Source organism: Girardinichthys multiradiatus, chromosome 5 (genome assembly GCF_021462225.1).
Source record: "Girardinichthys multiradiatus isolate DD_20200921_A chromosome 5, DD_fGirMul_XY1, whole genome shotgun sequence".
NCBI classification, from domain to species: domain Eukaryota; kingdom Metazoa; phylum Chordata; class Actinopteri; order Cyprinodontiformes; family Goodeidae; genus Girardinichthys; species Girardinichthys multiradiatus.
In genome coordinates this window covers 13,076,060-13,093,221 of record NC_061798.1, presented here as the reverse complement: position 1 = coordinate 13,093,221, position 17,162 = coordinate 13,076,060, and the positions used below count along the sequence as shown (strand labels likewise).

The window sequence follows — 17,162 nt, the reverse complement described above, 5'->3', positions numbered from 1 at the left end:
ATGATGGTATTACAGCCGACGCTGATTGCAGACAATCTGCTGAAGAAGGAAAAGATATGGAAAATATCATTGGATGGAGCATTGAGAGGCGGGTATGTGGTGGAAAGTGAGGAGAAAAAAGGATAAACTGCATCTATTCAACATGCAGTGATAAACTACAACAAACACTTCACTGTGCAATGAAATATGACTTTTAAAGTACAGTAATTGAACTCGACACTATTTACAAAACAGCCAACCTAGACTTCCCCTTACAATTGTCTTCTAGCCCAGTCTCATCTGCATCAAGTCCTTAAACGATCCTATGTTTTCAAACCCTGCAGTAGCTTCCTCCATTGATGGGAAATGCTGTCTTATACACCACGGCATCGAGAGATTTATGCCCCCAGCCCTGCGATGACCTCATTGTTCACTGCCCCCATAATTCAAATCTGATCCGCTGTGTTGCATCACATTGTGTGTGACTCATTTCCATGAAGCCCATTCTCTAAACAACTGAGGCCTCCTCGGCACAATACAGTAAACTGACAAACAAAAGCAAAGAATTCCCCATCAGTAACCGTGGCTGGCCAGCTTCACACGTAGAACAACACAGAAACGCTCCGTTTAAAGGGACTGGATTAGGAAAAGGGGGTGAGTGCTATTGTTAAGGCCTTCCTGCAGAGACCAAAAATAATCAGCAGACCTTTGAAAGAGCATCTCACAATCATTGATTCTGTATTCACTGTGTTCCGTGCAGCCCCTGTAAACATACAGCTGCAGGCAAGTCTACACGGGGCCTCCCAGTTTCTAATCTTATGCACTCAAGTTCAAATGTGTTTGTTTGAAGAAGAGTGGTTGTTGTTGATGTGCATCACATTAATGTGTGGAAGATGTTTATCTATGTTTATGTTTATCTATCGACTGGTCGCAGCTCTGAGTGGTGCATAGGGAGGTGAAGGGCACAGTGGTAAAGTGTAGACACCAGGGGATGGTGTTTTTTTTTTTTTTTCATCTTTGTGAAAGAGGAATAGCATTCAGTGACTGAAGAAAAGGTTTTACAAGAACAAAGCAACTGGTAAAAATGTACAGCTACAGTGCTGTGAGAACGTATCTGCAGTCTGGATCTTGCCACACTTAAATGTTTCAGATCTTCAGATGAAATGTAATATCAGATAAATGCAACTTGAGTAAATACAAAATGCAGTTTTCAAATGATGATTGCAGCAACTGCCATAAAGCATTTGCAATAACTGAAAAGGAGATTTTTTTCATATCACTGTGGAGAAATTTTGGTCTACTCTTCTTTGCAGAATTGTTTTATTTCAGCACATTGGACAGGCATTCGAGCATAAACAGCTTGTTCCAGGTCATGGCATACACTATTTCAATGGGACTCAATTGGAAACACAAGCGCCCTTGGACTTAAGGTATAAACTGATGGCCAGACATTTTCCTTCATGATTTTCAAGTAAATAGCAGATTTCATCCTTCAAGACTGAAGGAAAAAAAAATAATTATTGAAAGGTTTTGGGAGGTTAAGATGCTTTTTGGCAAATCTAAGATATGCCTTTGTGTTCGGGTTGCTGAGCACTGGTTTTCTCCTTGGAACTCTCCCATGTCATTTTTGCCAGGTCTCTTCCTTTTTGTTAAATCATTAACGCCTTAACTGAGGCAAGTGATGCTCGCAGAGCTTTAGATGTTGCTCTGGGTACTTTTGTGTCCTCCTGGATGAATCATTAATGCACTGGTAGAATACTTTTGGTAGACTGCCGACTCCTAGGAAGGTTCACCACTGTTCTATGTTTTCGCCATTTGAGGAAAACGGCTCTCACTGTGTTTTGCTGGATTTCCAATACCTAAGAAATGGCTTTGTAACATCCCAGACTGATAGATGTCAGAGACCTTATTTCTGATCTGCTCTTGAATTTCTTTATATCATGGCATGATATGTTTGTTTTTTTTTTAGTTATTTTAGCCTACTTCATTTTGTCAGACAAGTTCTATTCAAGTTATTTCTTCCATCCATCAGGCTGCAGAATGGCTAGTGAAACTGAGATTATCTTTGTGACTTAACTAGGGAGCAACTGTCTTTTTTTACAAAATGCCAGGTTGGTTTGAATAGTTTGAGAACTGCTTTTTGTGCTTATTCAGGTTATTTCTATTGAATATTAAAACTTGTTTGATCATCTGAAAGTTTAAGCATGACAGAAATACAAATATGCACCGTACGAAAAAATTATGAAAATTGTTTGTTTTTCTGAAATATTCTGCCAGGCACATATTCAATCCTCATTAGGATGCTGTAGTGGAAATTTATTGTTTAATTATATTTAATAATGTAACAACTAAAAATATTTCATCCATTTACTATTGATTTACACTTATCCCCCAACCAACAGGAATGTCTTCAGATTCTTCAAATGCATGTTTTTATGTATTTATGCGTTGTTATCATCTCTAAATGTTATGCAGCATAGCCACCAATTTTTCCAAAGTCTTTACTTTTTTTCCTTTTGCCAGATTCTTACTATTTTGTTCCTGAAAGAAACTGCTCTATATGCATTAGGTTTTCTCTGCTGTGTACTGATTTCAAAAGATTATAAACCCTTTCTAGCCTATTGCTCCACCTTTCCTAGTACTTGTAAAAACTTTGCACCTTTCCTAGTACTTGCAAAAGCTGATATCAGATGACCATGGTATGATATCCTAGAGGAAAAAGAATCAGAGTATTAAAACAAATGTAATATAACAGGAGGTAATTGTTTTGAATTATTTCAGAAAAGTATCAAACATTCCTACTACTGCTAAGTTAATATAAGATTATTACTATTATACTATTATTTATAACATTTATCTATTGTTATTTCGATTTTAACACAGATTTAAGCAAACTATAGACTAAACATCATTGCTTTATTGTAGTAGCTTTCTAGTCCTCAGTATAACAAGCTTATATTATCTGGTTAACTACTATGGTTATCTGCTTAGGTAGCGTGTAGTCTGCTGCTTGATAGAAAAACTGCTCATAAACAGCAGTTTTAAACAGCTTTTCCTTTATAAGAGTGTCACTCTTTAGTTTACATACTATTACTGTAATTGTATAGCACTTTATCAAGTCCAAGGACTCCAAAGTGCTTTACACTACAATCAGTCATCCACCCATTTGGTAGACTATTCCGTCTTCCCTGGTACAGACTAACACAAGTGGGGCTGCCATACAATTGGCGCCACCTGGCCTTCTGACTGTAGGAAAAATGTGATGTAAAAAACTTTAAAACCTTGCTATAGTTTGATACTGGTAGTCAGCCCATGCATTATGGCATCACTGATCAAATGTGCTTAAAACATGGCATTAAAAACACAATTCTCTGTTTATACTTGTTACTTGTTACATTCATTGTTCTTATAACTTTTTTTTGAGATATGAAGTTAAAATTGTTTTAAAATTTCTTGTTTTTTATTTTCTTTTTTTTTACTGTTTGTATTTTATACAGGATCTAGAGATCCGTTTCTCTGGATGCTCCAAGCTTGTAATTTTTTTTATTTTAGGAAAAGACTAACCGCTGCTCCATTGACAAAAAGACCAACATTCATAGTGTGGCTACCAACAAACGTGTTACCAGCAATTTGTTTAAACAATTATTTTTTAACATATGATTTTTTCCCCTTTATTAAACATACTAAAATTAAAAGATGGATTTTTTTAAATATTTGCAGAGTGAGATTATTCTGCTTCAAAGAAGTCAGTCATTTTCTACCGCTTATTCCATAGTGGGTCGCGGGGGAGCTGGTCCCTATTTCAAGCAGTCTATGGGCAAGAGGTTAAAGAATAATTAATTCATATTAAGGCTTTCCACAAATCTTCAGCAGTAAATCAAACCAACAACCATACCTATACTATACCCATACTTTTTAGCTAATTTGAGGATATTCTTATGAAGAAATGATTTGTGCTAGACATGTCTACTGTTAATGCAAACTGACAACCATGTATTTGATTTTCTGTGTTTTACCTTGCAGACTAACTACATTTTTTTACAAGATGTTTTTATAGAAGAAAGGTCTCATTCTAAGGATATTATAATACTGGAACTTAATGTACAACCCTCAACCATTCATTTCCTTAGTCTATTAATTTCCTATACCGCATTTTCAACCTAGTTAGAGTCATGGGGTAGGGCCCGTGATGGACGGGCAATTTGTACAGGGTATTAACCTCAAATAGATTGCAACACAAGAAAAACAGACACACACTTGCTCCTTTGGGTCAGTTTGGAGTCACCAATTAACCTAACATGCATGCAAAGGCAGAGCGAGTACCCAGAGGAAACCCACATAGGAAGCAGGGATGAGAACATATAAACTGCATACAGAAGTCCTGCACAGGCGAGATGTGATCCACAGACCCTGCTCCTGTGAAGTGACATTGCCGGTGCTTTCTGTGGAAATTTTCACTCTAATTATGATTCTGTAGATGTGATGACTATAGGGTTGTACTTTTATGCAATTAATCACTTCTGTCATTATAAGTCTTTTATACTTGTGTGTTCTTTGTTTTGTGTAACCCATTTATCAAATTACACGCTAGTGTTTTTTTGTGTTTTTTAACTTGCTAAATTCTATAAATATAAATTACCTCATTAAATTCAGTTTTATTAAGCTCCCTCCCTATTTTAATGTGACAGGAAAAAATTATTTTTCTCGTATACTGAAAAATATCCAGGACTTATTCTGTACAGCTTGTGAATCTTAACAAGAAACAAATCAAAAGTTTCAGTAGTAATATTGGTTGAACATTACATTACACGGTGGTTGTCACATAACAACCACAAACCTAAACACATTTTAGTGGGATATTTGTGATAGATTAACACAAGGTAGTGCGTCACTGAGTGGTGGAAGGAAAAAGATGCATGGTTTTCAAAATCATTTACAAGTCAAAATCTCAAAAGTGTGGCATGAATTTTGTATTCATACCCTATGAGTAGATAGCCTCATGCATGGACTTTGACTGGGCCATCTTACCACATAGAGATGCTTTGTTCTAATCCATTTCATTGTAGCTCTGGCTGCATGCATAGGGTTGCTTTCCTGCTTCAAGGTCAATTATGTTGTTATGTTAACAGATTTTCCACCTGAGTTGTGAATCTCTACAGTTTCTCCAGAGTCACCATGGACTTCTAGGCTCCTTGTCTTAATAATGCTCTTAGGTGGACAACCATGTCTTGGTAGGTTTGAAGTTTCAATCATTAATTTTGGACTTTGGACACCACCTCCTGCTTTAAACGTTCTCCTTGACTTGTCTGCTGTGTTTCCTGGTCTTTGTGACGCTGTTTGATCTCAAATCGTTTCTAGCAAACCTTTGTGGCATTCACAGAACAGCCGGACAGATTAACTCTGTTTACTGTTTGGATGGCTTTTGAGGTTAAACTGCATATTATTTAGGGGTATCAGCATTAAATCGGCTGAAAAAAAAACTTTGACATTGCATTTGTAAAAACGTTTGAAAAATGTATATCAATTTTCCTCAACAGTTTTGCACTTCTTTACTTTGTTTGAAACGTATTACTTCAAACCAGTGCTGTATACACATCCATTTTGCCAAGTTTGTATTTAGCTGATCACATTATTGGTTGCAGTTCTGTTTAACAGGCACGATCTACACCAGTGCAGTTACATTCAACCATCTGTGTGATCTTTTTTTACCCACGCTTCAGTTTCGCTGCATGATGTTTAAAGGTTTGATTACATTGCACTGCTTAACGCTGCAATATCCAGTGAACAGGAAAACAAGATGGATCACTTTCAGCACCTCACAAATAGCCCGTAACACCTGGCATTACCAGGCAGCAAAACAGTGGACAACATGGAAAGAGCACGGGAACTACAGACTGCTGAAATGCTGAAGTGGGTTGATCTTAGAACCTTCAAAACATCCCTACATAATAAGAAATTTCACTGTGGAAGACAGTTCTAATCAGAGTCACTCAGTGAATGAGTCAGTCCACAGTTGGTTTCTCCCTTTCCCCAAGCATAATAAACTACTATACGGTGAATATAACGCCATTGGTTTCATGCATAAAGAGAGGACGAATGAGTTGAGGGCTGCGGTCAGTGATGGAAAATGAAGGGTGGGGGTCTGGTTTCATCTTTAGCGCAGGCCATGGGTAGGACGGATGTTTTATGACCAAGTACTTTAGGTGGACGAGGATGCCAGGCAAGAATCTTGGCTTATTATTTTAATATGAGAGAGGTGTCATCTAGCACCAGGAAGGCCTTTTGAATTAGGTCAAAGCTTGATACTGAAAGGAATCAATCAAAAGGAATCATGGCTTTACAAAAAAAAAAAAAACAGTGAAAGAACAGTGAAATTCTACAGCTGTGTTTTCATTAAAAGCTAATATTGGTATGGAAAGTCATTTTTTACACCTTAAGCCCCTTGAGTGAGAGTTTATTTGTGCAGAGAAGTTGGCTGTCTCTGCGGGCATTATAAACACAACCTAATGTTTATCTAGGAAGCTCTTTGACACAGTCCTTTAGCTTGCCAAGCATAAATTTGCTAAATCCAGAACTGGATACAAGCAACATCTGGTTATAAGAGTAACCAGAATCTCCAAAAACTGTGAAAGCCCCCCACAAGAAGGAACTGTCCCTTTTACTAACCAGACTCACCAGACTGCCACTACAACCATGTCTCTTGCATAAAGACTTTATTTTCATCACCTTTATCTTGAAGGTGAAGGATCACAAGCTTGCAACAGCGACTAGCCACAGTCAGGGCCATTTGAAGCATGTTTCTTCTACAAACCCATGTATACCCACACCGGTGCTGCTCAACAAAGAACTAACGCTAAAGAGGAGCAGTGCCTTGCAACATTGAACCAACATAATTGTACTTTGAAGTGGTTTTAGGTGATGGGTCAACACAAAGTGGCTCCTCTGAAGTGAAATAAAATGCATGATTTTATATTTTTTCCACATAAAAATCCCCAAAATGTTGCATGCATTCAAAATATGCATGCCACAGTATTGAGTCAATACAAACACAATTTGCTGCAATTTCAGCTGCCAGTCTTTTGGGGTATTTCTCTACCAGCTTTTCACATCTGGAGACTGAAATGTTTGCTCATTTCTCTTTACTAAATTTACTAAATTGAACAAGCTTAGTTAGATTGAATAGAGATTGTCTCTGTGCATCAAGTCTCAAGTGTCTTGCAGTCTCTTTTGTTCTCTGCATGTCCTGTCTTGACATTTCAGACATACCATATAGAGAAGCTGGTTGCCTACAGGTGCCAGCACAGTTTGCTCTACAAAAAGAATATCTCAAGACAGAATCCCAATGGTGTGATTGACTTTATTAAATCAAGACTGCACCCAGCATCAAAGTAGACAGTCCATATTGCTGTAATGGTAACATGTGTTTGAATGACCTTGAACCATTTGGAATTTTTGGTTTGTCAGTGCATGTGTGTGTATGTGGGTGGGTGAGTGTAGAAATTAGTGTTTGTGTTGAGTGGGCATATGTGAGTGAGTTCGTCACCTGGAGGTGTATAGTTCTAAGAGTGGCGAGAACAGTAGGAAGCCTGCAACACACAGCACCAAAGAGCAGCAAACAGGTGGACCCGGCTCTTGAAGGTTGCAACAGCCTCAGGCAGACAGACACAAGGAATCACCTCAGGGCAGCCATTTGCCCCGCATAGAGGTAAGTTGTCAGAGAAGCACAGGAGCAGCAGCCCCTAGGGCAAAGAGGCACAGGGTGAGACGTAGGATACTTGTGACCTTTGTGGTGGGACCCAGTTTATAAAGTCTGAAGAGAACTGGACCCAGTTCCGCCAGTGGCCCAAGGCCCGCACGAACCCACAGCAACAAGATTGCCCACCACCAAGACGTGTAGAGCCAACTGCGGCAGCCGGATCTCAGAAGGGCCAAGATAGGGAGTGCACATTTCCTCCCTACCATGTTAGCCCCTGAGAGGTCAAGAAGGAAGGGTACCCACCAGCCCAATACATCCCGGGAAGCCATAGACCACCCAACAGGAGACCACCATTCCTGGATGTGGCCCAAGCACCCAAATAAACAACACCAGGTGGGCAGCAACCCCTTTTCCCACATATCCACAGCATAATGGTTCCACCATCATGTTTCAAAATGGGTATGGTGGACTAATTAGGTCACTTCAAAGGGCAATTGATTACACTGTATTTCATTTAGAGTTAGAGTGAAGAGGGCTGAATACAAATGAACATTGCTTTTGAGATTTGTACCTAAAATCCCCCAAAAAATACTTTGAGGTTTTGGGGTTATAACCTGAAAAAAATGAAAAGTTTACTTTTGCAAGGAACTGTAATGCCCCATGGCAGCCCTGTTAAAAAAAGCTGAATGTGGACAGGAGACTGCAGACCCAGGCAAATACAACAGCCTCCAACACCCAGGCTGACAGATACTGGCAGAACAGAGTCTTCCTTTACGAGAAGGACATGAGGACACAGACAGCTGGTTAGTTTTCTTCAGCCTCTCAAGCAGATATAGAACATAAAATCAGAGAGCAATGTCAGCATGAATTCAGCAACCTTAAGCCCATCTGAAGCTCTTATCAACTGAAGGCGGGAGGTGAAAAGCCCTTAGCTTTAGTGGCAGGATACACTCTAACCTTGAAGGATTAGGTCAGGGTACAACATTATCTTCTAATAATCTGATAACAATTGCAAACAGGATGCATGAATAAAAAAGCATGTGTATGTCCAATCCATTTAGTTAATACCAAAGCCAACGACAGGATAGTAATTTAAATAGGTCAAAAATGGTTGAATGATGAGTAGTAGTGAAAGGATAGAAAACATAAAGGCTAAATAAAGACTATTACCATCAGGCAGACTTTATAAACTCCTCAACCAACTGGCATGTTCCCAAAACCCACACAGTTTGCAGAAATGCTTGCCAAACACACCTTACTTGCTGAAACAATGCCTGCAACCACTTCTAAAAGACTATTTTTCCAGGATGCCACCTACTAAACTCTGGTCTTCAGAAAGTTGAATAATTTCAGCAAACAATTCCCACATCCTCATGATTTTGGGCTCAAAAACAATCAAAAACAAAAACAATCAAATTAAGGTCCAGGATGGGTCTAGTCAAAGTCTGAATAGACCACTCGCTGACCTTAAACATGTCTTGATTCTGGATGAAATAAAACAATTACTCCAACAGTAGTGTGCTTAACCACACATTAAGTTTAGGGGGCAATTACTTTTTCAATAAAGGCCATGTTGATTTATATAGCATTGTCCCATCATAAATGAAATTATTACTTGAAAACTGCATTTTGCATTAACTCGGGTTATTTTTGTCTGTTAATAAAATTTGTTTGAATTAAAAATCCAAAAAACAGAACAAATCTGTAAGGCAACTAATACATTTTCACAGCACTGGATGTGGGAATGTACGCAGGTTTTTGACGGAACGCTGAAAGTTTGTCAGCATTTGCTTAGAAATAATTCTTGGTAAATCAGAGTTTGGGCTCTACATAGCCACTAAGCTGAACTAACAGCACAAATGCTGAAATGAAATTCTCTCATAACCCCTTGAAAATGCAAATTGACTGTAGTAACAAGCAGTTACAGTTGTAACAAAACTGATTATGTGCCTGCTTGTCTTAATATTCTTGTGTGCATTTCTCTGACGCTGTCTGTCTGAGATGAATCGTATTGCCTGCCAAGGTTTATTTTCATTATCCGGAGGTTTAGATGTTAGTAGAAGATGTTTAACAGACGATCCCTTGTTCCAATAACGACCTCCTTCCGTTTCAGAGTTAGATATTATTCTTGGAATCTTCCTAGTCTAAACCAAACAAATTGGCGTGTTTAAACAGTTCTAAACAAAGGCAAGTGAGGTCTTCAAGTCAAGCAAAAATGTTTTGAATTAGCACAACCACCCTCGCTTCACTCCCCATTTTGTTTCCTCAGCACAGATCTTTGGCTGTCTCCTGCATCATAACAGAAAGGAAGCAGTGACCTAATTCATAGGACAGACAGACCTACAGTAAGCATAATGCTCGATGTCCACCGCTGCACATCATACGCTTTTAGGGGCTAAGAAAGATCGGTGCCACATGAGTGTCGTTACTGAACACGACTCTGGTTGTTCTTTAACAACCCTGCGTTCACACTTGTCTGTTTGACAAACGTCCTGTGGCTGGCTCTTGAAAGGCTATCTGAGCCTGTCAGTAAAGTAAACCATTTAGACAAGATAACACAAAAAACTATTAAAGCTTTATCTTTCTCCATTGTTTGAAACAGATTCAGAAATCACACACACACATACAATTTGAATAAGAGCAGGATTTGGAAGGAGAAATCCAAAGAAGAAATTTCAGTCTTTTGCAAAAGTATTTGCACCCCTTGAACTTTTTCATATTCTGTGATGTTACACAAAGTTGTGCATGATTGGGAAGTGGAAGCCAAAGGATACACGGTTTGCAAATGTTTCAAATGTACATGAATTCATCCCCATTTTCTCTGATACCCTTAAATAAAATCCAGTTCAGCTTATTGCCTTTCCCAACAGTCCCTCTGAGTCACTACTTTGTAACCCCTTTTATTCTACAGTTACATCTAATTAGACATGAGGTTCCTGCTTACAAGGCTTTTTGGGTGTGACTACCACAGTATTTAGCCATCCTGCTCCTCGGGCCCCACAGTCTTTCATGTTTTAGATGTGCCTCTAATCCACCACACCTTGTTCACATGATTGTATTACCTCCCCATCAAATGCCACAAAAAGCTGACAATCACCCATTCATTTAAGTCAGGTGTGTGGCATCAGGGAAACACTTAAAACATGCTGGAGAGTGGGCCCTGAAAGCCTGCTCAGCCAGCTTTACCAGATCTAGAGCCTGAAATGTCCCCCATTCTTCCTAGTCAGTTAGATTTGCTTTAGATCATCTGTGCGCTTTAATTTGACAAATATTCTGAAATGTAATTAGGCCTGGACTTGGACTGGGCCATTGTATAGACATGCATATTCTTTAATCTAAACCATTCCATTGTGGCTCTGGTTTTTTTTTAAAGTTTGCTGTCTGCCTGACTTGTTAGTCAATGGTGCAGTTCTACTGTACTAATCATAGTAACTTCTTGTTCCACTTGATTTTATTTAGGGGTAACAGTGTAACAGGACTTCTCAGTCATAATATATCATCACCATATCACATTGCATTGTTTTATTGTCCTTAATTGCTGTGTTGCGTAGTGCAATATAAAGAAGTTGGAGGAAATACACAAAACAAAACCAAAAAGATTTTGTTAACTTTGAAAAAAAATCCCAATTAAGTAGGTATGTGGTTGAAATAAGATATAGATATAGATGTTCGGGTTTGAATTAATGCATTTCTTTACATTCAGTCTATCTACAGCAGTAAACATTTCCAGGGAAACATGCCTCTCTTTTAACAGATATGGTCAAACTGGCACCATGTAACAGAATAAAATGTGAAAACTTTCATTTTTGCTCAACATATTCTTTTGAGGAATCTTTCTCAACTGCACCAGCTTCTAAACATATTATCCTCAAACCTTCATCCCTTTGAATAAGATCTCCACAAGAGTTGGAATATTTGTTGCTGAAAGCCATTTGGATATTGAGGGTAATGTGATTCAAACAGGCCAGTCCACAGTCACCCACCCAAGCAGACTCTCAGACACCAGGGGTGCCTATTGAAGAGGGAAGGCTTTAGATGGCAGCTATCTGCAATTATTTGTCTGCCAAAACACTGATTAGTCGTACAGTCAATCATTAGTGAGGAATTAAAACAGGATTAGGCAAGCAATATTTGCTCTTCCATCTTATTAAAAATAAATCTGAAGCAAGTGACTTTTTTTTCTGCAGGACTGTGCCACCTTCTGCAATTTCCAATTTTACATCAAGGTCATCCACAATACCCCCCTTGCCTTCTTCTTGTAAATATAATCAATGGCTTTTCACTCGTGTATCCGCATGATTGACGTGTGTTGCCGTGCGCCGGCCTCTTGGATGCTCCTTTTCCCAAACACATCCCCGGGATTTTTCTCCTGGATTTTTTGGACTGCGGCTGACAAAACAAGAGCATGTCCCCAGCACTGCGAGCTTACTGCATTCCAATATATATACACATACTCGAGTGACAGCCGCATAAAATGAAAGAACCCTTTAAAAGAGGCAAAGCCTTCGTCTTGCCATCCATCATGCCAGTGCATGTGATGAGTAATTGCGCCCTGCAGTGAGGCAGAAACATGCGACTGTACAGCACCGGAATAATAACGCGTACACACCAAGGCCGACGGGGGCTGTCACTGGGATAATGTGATTGCATTGATTGCAATCCGGAGAGGTAATGGAGGAATCATTGCTTATTGCTTCGAGTCACATCCGAGCGACGCCCTTATGCAGCCGGGATCCCACGAAAACGCAACCCGTGCGAGCCCGTGTTTAACATGTTACCGACCAGAAGGCCAGCTCTAATCGCAGGCTACATTCCCATGGGCATCCAAGTCAGCGCTGCCATGGAGCATCTCAGCTCAGATGCACAGGTTGACTTGCAGCCAAGAGGGGTCTCAAAGAGGCTCGCCGCTCAGGTCTTCTGAGATTTGCATCATTTGAGAGGGAGTAAAAAAAAAAAAAAAAAAGCGGATTCTTACCCGATCACCAGCAGCAGGGGTCTGAGGGCAAAAATGTACACATCCAGCACAGAGAAGAGGCGATCTTTCTGAACAGGTACCGATTTGTTTCACTTGCTGATTGCTGCTTGGACTCCGACTTGCTGCAAAAAAAAGGGGAGCCCGGACAAGTGTTCCTGCAGTAAGGGATGGGAATAAAGCTGTAGCTGCGTGCTTAGGATCCCGATCAGGAAAAAAAGCTCTACTCCGTCCAAACGCACTACAAGCCCAGTGGAGAGTTGGAGGACAGAGGCGTATCTCCTTCCCTCTCTCTCTCTCTCTCTCTCTCTCTCCTCCTCTATTCGTCTGTCTGTATCCCGGTCCTCCCTTCTTCACTCCCCCGTCTCTCCCCTTATGTTCTTAACTGACTTCAGCTGAAGTCCACAAGCGCAGCGGAGCAGAGGAGCAAAGGGCCGTGGTCAGCGAGAGAGAGCAAGAGAGAGAGGAGGGGGTCAGAAATGACAAACCAATTTAGAAGAGCGGCGATTGCTCGGCCGGTCAGAGCGCAGCTCCATCGAGGGAGCGCTATGTCGCAGGCAGGAAGGCAGGCGAAGAGGGGCGGGCAGCGGACGGGGTGTGTGGGGGGTTTTGGAGAGAAGGTGATGATTCCTGCTTGGGGGATGCAGGAAGAAAAAAAGAGGGAGAAATGAAGTGGGGGGATGTCTGTCTGGTGGAAAACACGGAACTGGACCTAGCTCCCAAATCTTTGGACGTAGGGCTCCACCTGCCGTGTGAAAACGCACAGAGGCTGCCCAAAACGTCCCCGCAAAGATAAAAAGGTGGACAGCAACAACTCCACCTTACAGACCGCTTCACTGGACACAACTGAGCCTCCGTCTGACTTGTTGCTGGTTCTCTGGATTCTTGGTGGCAGATCACCTCTGAAAGATGAGAGAAAGGCCGTTGCCTGTTTGGAGCACAGTCTGATTAATAGAAATCGATTGAACAATGTCACAGGTGCTGCTCACTGGAAATCTAGAGTGTGTTTGCATTTTAACATTTATTTAACATTTAACAACAAACGTTTCTCTTTTGTGTGTAATAGAGCAAAACAAAGTCCTACAAGCATTTTTTAAAAATCTAAACAGTGTGTGTTAGCATTAAGCCCCATGCAGCTACCCATCATCTCTGTCCAGCTTTCCTATCCCTGCTGAGGAAACGCATTCACACAGCATAGGGATAGTGTACAATAGAAGCTTCAGACAATCCTGCGCACTTTTCCAAAGATCCAGCAAACCCAGAGCAAAGGGGTTTTATGCATCCATTTCAAGACATGTATCATTGGAAAAAGAACACTAATGCAGTCTCAGTGCTGGGGTTAAAAAAACAGAAAAGCATTACTGAGATTGTTTATCAAAAAGGGGTACAGTTGCCTAAACTTGTAGAAACAATATAAAAGCAGCAAGGTAGGAATCTCACGCTGTCACCAGTTTCAGTGAGAAATACAAAATTCAAAGCATTGAAATATTCTTCTGTTTCTGGAGGCTCGGGAGACATAAACAATTTAGTAGTGGTGGGACAACCAATGCTCTGAATTTTGTCATTGAGAAACTCCCTAAAGTCATTGTAGGACTTGTTGGATAAGAGTTTAGGAAGGTCAAGTGATAAGGGATTAGTCATGATGGCAATAGCATATAAGGTCCAGGCATTACTACTGTATTTATTAATGATGTCAGAGAAATATGTTCCCCATGCTCTTTTTAAATGAAGTTTATAGGCATGAAGACCTTTTTACACATGTCAAAATGAACCTGGAGATAAGCTCCACAAATCAAGTTAGGAAAACTAAAGGGGTGGGGAGAACTAGTTGTGTGTGTGTGTGTGTGTGTGTGTGTGTGTAATGAGTGAGTGAATCATGCCATAAACCCACAAGGAAATATGCAACGAAGTGGAAAAGTTGGTTGAATATTAGACAATCAAAATTAGCTCTGGAAACAAAAATTTATTTATAAATTCACGGTTGAGGCAGGCCTAATTGAATAAACAAAGGGTAGCTCTGCCTGGAAAGGTCATAAGCATGAAAAAGCGCCAACTATAAATAACCTAAAGCCTTTCAGTGATTATTGACCTATAAAAGAAGGAATAAATACATTAATAAATAATGCATTTATCTGCTATTTGTGTTCATTTGTGTTATATCATGATGACAGTCTACATACAAATACTGTATGGTTATTTTTAATATCTAATGTTAGGTTTATTTTTGGACAAAAGCTGGGTAGTTGTAACCAAACACTGGGTCAAAAATGGGGACCAATTTGGTGGCTTAGAAAAGAGTCTTGATAGGGGTGGGGCGAAGATCCAAGGGGAAGAGGTGAGCACCTTCTGTACACGAGTGGGTTCCGGAACACTGAAGGAGACTTAGGATGGGAGACCCACAGTGAAATGCTTTCGGCCCCAGGAGAACTCGAGCTAGGAGCATGGACAGCAAGGGAACCAGGTCTGGGTTCTTGGAGTTCCTTTTCACTCTATGGAGAAGAGAGCAAGGTAAGTAAAACGCAAGGTCATGGAAAGTAAAGACAGAACAGGTCAGCAGGTCTGATTACCACTCATGGGAGTTAACAGTCTGACCTACCTTCAGGGTTCCGGCAACTTAAGAAGGCTCCTCCTGATTAGTCCTGATAATTCAAAGAGCACACAAAGAGCTGCTTTGGACTGGAATAATTTGAGAAACATGGAATGTGGGTTGTACACAGTGGTTAGAGGGTAGTTTAAGGCGGACAGAAGTGGGGCTGATGATGGTATCGATTTTGAATGGGCCGAGGAATCTGGGAGCCCGTTTCTTGGAGTAGGATTTGAGGGGAAAGTTACTTGATGATAGCTATACCTCTTGTCCAGGTGAGTAGGTGGGGACTGGAATTCTCCTCTTGTCAGCATCTGTTTTGATGAGATGAAAGCAGAATAGTAGAAACTTGAGAGATAAACTTGGACCACGATCAGATATGATCTCACTGGGGAGCCCATTGTTCCTTAAAACGTGATTGATGAGAGGTTTGGCAGTAACAGCAGCAGATTGGAGTTTAGTGGGAGAAATGAGGTGACAAGCCTCATTGGAAAAATAGTAAATGACAGAAAGTATGATGGTTTTATTGTTAGATGGTGGCAAACCTGTGACAAAATCCAAAGCGATGTGAGACCAAGCCCAATTAGGAATGGAGAGCGGTTGTAGCAGGCCAGCAGGGGGTTTATGAGAGTTCTTACTGTGAGCCCATGTTGGGTAGGCTGCCACATGCTCCAACACATCTTTATTGAGCGTGGGCCACCGATGTAACGTTGGATGAATGCAACAGTGCGACAGGAACCAGGTTGTCCGGAGAACCTGTCATAATGCTGTTGTGACTATGAATCTGAAAATATTTAATATTTAAAATTAATAATTTAATATTTTATCAAATAATATTTCGGTCTGTTAAGTGTTGTCCTGTGAATACCAGCCCAGTAAGGCGATGGTATCAGGACAAAATAGAAAGGTGTGAGACGAGCTCTGACATTATTGAACAGCAAAACTCTGTACACACATGGAATGAATTCACACAATTTCTTAAAATACAAGAATTTATTAACAAAAATAAGTCAACTCAAAGTCAATCAACAAACTCTTTACTATGCTAAAACAATCCAACTAAACTACCAAGCAGAATTAAAGAATAACGGAAACTAATGGGCTATGTACAAGTTGATTAAAGATTATTGAAAACCATGACCAAAAGAGTGATGCAACATTACCATGCAATGTTTATGTTTGAGAACCAAGGATTATCTTGAAGAATCTGGAAATGGAGTTAAGTTAGTCTTGGAACTAACTTTGGCAATAATCAGCATACCTTTAGACAACCATTCACAATGCAAGATCAGATAAAATATTGTTTTAATAAAATAATATTTTAAAGAATGATCTGCTGAATAAAACCAACCTTCTGGATGACTAATTCTCAAAGGTGTTGCAGTTGGGTCGGAATCGCTGCCGACCCAACTGCACATTACCACGCTGATGCGGCTCCTGTTGTCCTACTTTCAGACCGGGAAAACCGCTCCACTTGGCTTCGTAGAGACAACATCTCTACAGGGAATTCTCTGGAACACAGTTTGCTTCTGCAGGCCTCAGAGAGAAAGTCATTATACCTTAATTTCCCTTTTATATGAATGAATACCGGGTACACAAACAGTAATTCATCCGTACTCAACTTGTGCATTTGATTGATGATCGTATGACACCCATGAATCCAGTTTGAAGAGTTTATGTCTGTTTGCCAGCAAAGAGACATTAGTGTGCTGCCTCTCCGGCCAGCCTCGCACGGAGTCCGGGTGGAAGAGATCAGACCATTGGGAAGGTGGGGGTTTTATTTGGGCAGTGGCATCATGGGAAGTCCGCTGTTACCCCCTTCTCCTTCTGAAGTTGTGGAAGTCGGTTAAATGCAATTTATTTTGAAAGTTCCAGAAAAGTCTGTACCGGAGTTTTCATGTTGCAATCCATGGCTGTGGTCCCAACAATGC

General features: G+C 40.4%; 1 protein-coding gene across 9 annotated transcripts in view; it reads right to left on the bottom strand.

The window, feature by feature from the left end:
* Positions 1-13,264, bottom strand: part of adgrl3.1 (adhesion G protein-coupled receptor L3.1) — a 247,436-nt gene extending 234,172 nt beyond the window's left edge. For 7 of the 9 annotated variants that reach the window (XM_047364448.1, XM_047364452.1, XM_047364451.1 and 4 more), the window contains exon 1: positions 12,651-13,262. The gene's annotated coding sequence lies outside the window, so the exon portion shown is untranslated. Of the gene's footprint in view, positions 1-12,650 lie in introns of all 9 variants that reach the window. The other 2 variants (XM_047364449.1, XM_047364454.1) reach the window with 2 other exon arrangements.
* Between the last annotated feature and the right edge of the window lie 3,898 nt (positions 13,265-17,162).